We start from the raw sequence: 5,045 nt of genomic DNA on the forward strand, positions 1-5,045 counted from the left end.
GGATGGATGGATCGATGGATGATGGATGGATGGATGAGTGGATGGATGGGTGTGTGGATGATGGATGGATGGATGAGTGGATGGATGGGTGTGTGGGTGGCCGGATGACTGGGTGGGAGGATGGATAGATGACAGATAGAAGGTTTATGGGTAGGTAGATGGTGGGTGGATGAATGGATGTATGTGTGCATGATGAATGGATAAAGAGGACAAAGGCGGCCAGTGCTGTGAATTCTCAGACCCTAGTTCATTTCACTTGGCACTGGGATTCTCAGTCCTTGCAACTGTGAATGAGAAATATTGACTTCCGTGTCACAAAACAAAGACGATTGCAGCCATTCAGCCCCTACTGTCACCTGGCCGTGAGTCCTGAGGGAACTCAGGACTGAAATAAACGGAATGCACACACCATCCCGCCCCGACACAGTCCTCAGCCACCGTGGCCGCTCCCAACAGAGCACCCTGAGAGGATGTAGGGGAAAAACAGGATACTGGCCCCAGATTACTGAGGTGTGCACGGAACAAATGACTTCAGTGAGCTCAGACGCCTGCACAGAGATTCCCAGGTGGGACTGTGGTAAAGAATCCACCTGCCAATGCAGGAGACAGAAGAGACGCAGGTTCGATCCCTGGGCCAGGAAGATCCCCTGGAGGAGGAAATGGCAGCCCACTCCAGTCTTCTTGCTTAGAGAATCCCATGGACAGAGGAGCCTGGTGGGCTACAGTCCATGGGGTCGCAAAAGAGTCGGACACAACTGAGTGACTGAGAATGCACGCCACATGCATGGATTCAGGTGAGAGACCCAAAGACATCATTTCTTCGAAGGGAAGAACTCTTGTTTATCTTGGTTTTGTATCTTTCTCTCCTGTTCCAAAGCCTCTGTCTGATCCTCACAACATCTCATTGTCTACTTCTCACAAAAGAAATAAGCCAAACCCTCTGCATCCTTCACACCACATCTATAACACCACTCACAGACCAACATCTAATGAATTCCCAGGATCTGTAGCACAGGCTGTGCTGTCAGTGAAATGTCCTCCCCGATCCCCAGTTGCTTAGCAACCTTAAACAGCCCAGAGTGGTACCCTGGGTCCTTTCTCACAGAATCTTTTTGATTCTTGCAAGCTCACCATGAAGGGCTGGACACAGATCACCCCTCCTTGTCCAATCAGCCCCTGGACAATTTCCAGGGACTTGGGGCGGCTTCTGTCTGCCTCGCACCAGCCCTCAAGGGTCTGTGTCTGCAAACCCCAAAATCAGAGATGACGCACGTGTCGTACCGTCGGCGGGAGAGAAAGGGAGGTGGGCAGAAAGACTCCAAGAGAACCATACACATCTCAGCTTTCCTTTCAGGAAGGAGAAAGGGAGAGCTCGGGCTGGTGTCATTTATTAAATAGGAAGACTTTCTCGTGGGGATTTTCTCAAGGCAAGAAAAAGAGTCGGACACGACTGAGCGACTGGAGCACGATGAAGTCGTTGTGGACACAGCGGGTGGAGGAGAAGGCAGGAAAAACGGAGAGAGTGGCGTTGACACATACACGTGTGTGTGCGTGCTGAGTCGTGTCCAATGCTTTGAGGCCCTATGGAGCCCCCCAGGCTCCTGTATCAAAGGGGGTTTCTCCAGGCAAGAACACTGGAGTGGGTGACCATGCCCTCCTCCAGGGGATCTTCTCCACCCAGGGATCGAATCGGCGTCTCTTATGTCTCCTGCGTTGGCAGGCGGGTCCTTTACCCACTGAGACATCTGAGAAGATCCGACGCATGTACACGACCGTGTGTGAAACAGACAGCTGGTGAGAAGCTGCTCTATAGCACAGGGAGCTCAGCTTGATGCTCTTGATGACCTAGAGAGGTGGGTGGGGGGAGGGTCAAGACGGAGGAGACATGAGCATATGTATAGGTGGTTCACGTTGCTGTTCAGCAGAAACTAACACAACATCATAAAGTGATTCTCCTCCAATTGAAAAAGATCTTATGATAAACCTCAATGGAAAAGAATATTAAGAAGAGAATGCACATAATACGTATAGCCAAATCGCTTTGCTGTACAACAGGAATTAACAATATTGTGAATCAAATTCTTAAGGAGCTGGGAATACCAGACCACCTGACCTGCCTCCTGAGAAATCTGTACGCAGGTCAAGAAGCAACAGTTAGAATCGGACACGGAACAATGGACTGATTCCGAATCGGGAAAGGAGTATGTCAAGGCTGTATATTGTCACCCTGCTTATTTAACTTCTATGCAGAGTACATCATGAGAAATGCTGGGCTGCAGGAAGCACAAGCTGGAATCAAGTTTGCCGGGAGAAATATTGATAACCTCAGATATGCAGATGACACCACCCTTATGACAGAAAGCGAAGAAAAACTAAAGAGCCTTTTGATGAAAGTGAAAGAGTAGAGTGAAAAAGCTGGCTTGAAACTCAGCATTAAAAAAATGAAGATCATGGCATCCGGTCCCATCACTTCATGGCAAATAGATGGGGAAACAATGGAAACAGTGAGAAAAAACTGTTTTTTTCTTGGACTCCAAACTTGGACAAAAACTTTTTCTTGGACTCCAAAGTCACTGCAGATGGTGACTGCACCCATGACATTAACAGACACTTGCTCCTGGAAGACAAGTTATGACGAACTTCGACAGCATATTAAAAAGCAGAGACATTACTTTGCCAACAAAGGTCCATCTAGTCAAAGCTATAGTTTTCCCAGTGGTCATGTATGGATGTGAGAGTTGGACTATAAAGAAAGCTGAGCCCTGAAGAATTGATGGCTTTGAACTGTGATGTTGGAGAAGACTCTTGAGAGTCCCTTGGACTGCAAGGAGATCCAACCAGTCCATATGAAAGGAAGTCAGTCTTGAATATTCATTGGAAGGACTAATGCTGACATTGAAGATCCAATACTTTCGCCACCTAATGGGAAGAACTGACTCTTTGGAAAAGACCCTGATGCTGGGAAAGATTGAGGGCGGGAGGAGAAGGGGACGACAGAGGATAAGATGGTTGGATGGCATCACCGACTCGATGGACATGAGTTTGAGTAGGCTCCAGGAGTTAGTGATGAACAGGGAGGCCTGGTGTACCACAGTCATGGGGTCACAAAGAGTTGGACATGACTGAGCGACTGAACTGAACTGAAATCAGCAACACTTCAATACAAATCGATATGGAAAACATGGTGATTCCGGCGCTCACTGTGTAGATCTGGAGTAGAAAGACTGTGGAGATGCGAGGAGCTTCTGAGAAATGATGGAGGAGACTGCAAAGCCTGAAGACACTTGACTCACGTCTGCAAAGCAGCAACAACCACCCTGAAAATACAGCTCAGCTTTGAATGCCTGGAGCGGGGAGGGCCCTTGCTAAAGCGACCTCCTGCTCCAGGAAACACCGTGTGTGTCTGTCTACAATCTTGTGATGGGCCACATAGGCGAAGGGAAGTATGAGATGAAGGTGGACTTATCGCAGCGAGCTCTAACCACAGCCTCCACCTGGAAGCTGCCGGCAGGGGTATGGTTTGGCTTCGTGTCAATCGGCCAGGATCTTGTTCTCCGGGGGAACTCCACCGGAGGGCTCTGAGCTCCTGGCCCCCAGGGAAAGTCCTCATAAGGACCTTGGGCTACTGCCGCCTGGGCTCCGTGCAGAGGAACCCTGTTTGCAGCAGGAGGCCAGGTTCACCTCAGCTTCCTTCAACGAGCCCTGTGGTCCCTCCCGCCTTTGAAGCTCTCGTCCTGTTCTCCTCTGGGGACTCCGCCTTCACCTCCGCAGGCCATCACCCTGTGTCATCTTCCTTCAAAGCCCTGCTGTAAATCGTAGCTCTTCTGTGCTTTGCTCGTGCGTAGTGAAGATGCTGTTGTTGTTCAGCTGCTCAGTCGTGTCCCAATCGCGGCGACCCTGTGGATGGTAGCCCGCCAGGCTCCTCTGTCCATGGGATTCTTCAGGCAAGAATACAGGAATGGGTTGCCATTCCCTTCTCCAGGGGATCTTCCCCGCCCAGGGATCAAACCCGAGTGTCTTGCATTGGCAGGTGGATTCTTTATTGTTGAGCTACCAGGGAAGCCCCTGGCTTGTATGCAGTGAAGACTTGACCTGACTCAAAGACAGGTCCAAAGCTCCAATCCTTTGGCCACCTGATGCGAAGAGCTGACTCAGTGGAAAAGGCCCTGATGTTGGGAAAGATTGAGGGCAGGAGGAAAAGGGGATGACAGAGGATGAGATGGTTGGATGGCGTCACCGACTCGATGCACATGAGTTTGAGCGACTGGACAACAACGAGGACAGGTCTGTCTTTACCTCCAGGCCCCGGAGTCTCCTTCTCAGAGGCGTGCCTTTGTCTGCCTGGGGGAGTTAGGAACTGGACCGTTTGATAATGCAATTTATGATGGGGACTTTGGGACACACCATGTCAGATCCAAACTCCAGGGGAAGACAGAGACTGCAAATGTTAGTTTCCTGAACTTCTGGGAGGGGCTGGAGACCAAAGAACAGACACGTGGCTGGTATGTGTTTGAGTATCAATAAATATTGGATGCTGAGGTTCAGGGGAGCTTCCCTGGTGAACAATATTCCATGCATATTGTGACACATTGATGCTGGCATGAATGGATGGATGGATAATTGAACTGGTGGATGGGTGGATGGATAATTGAACTGGCAGTTGGATGGATGAATTTAGGAATGGGTAATTGAATTGGTGGATGGATGGATGGATGGGTGGATGGATAATTGAATTGATGGATGGATGGATGGATGGGTGGGTGGATAACTGAATTGGTGGATGGATGGATGGGTGGACGATGGATAATTGAATTGGTAGATGGATGGATGGGTGGATGGATGGATGGATGATGGATAATCGAATTGGTGGATGGATGGACGGATAACTGAGTTAGTGGATGGATGGATGGAGGGGTGGATGGGTGGATGATGGATAATTAAATTGGTGGATGGATGGATGGATGGGTGAATGGGTGGATGATGGATAATTGAATTGGTGGATATATGGATAACTGAATTGGTGGATGGATGGATGGATAATTGAA

The sequence above is a fragment of the Bos grunniens genome, chromosome X, assembly GCF_055505025.1.
Source record: "Bos grunniens cultivar Pamir isolate PY7600 chromosome X, Bosgru_T2T1.0, whole genome shotgun sequence".
In the NCBI taxonomy this organism is placed as follows: Eukaryota; Metazoa; Chordata; class Mammalia; order Artiodactyla; family Bovidae; genus Bos; species Bos grunniens.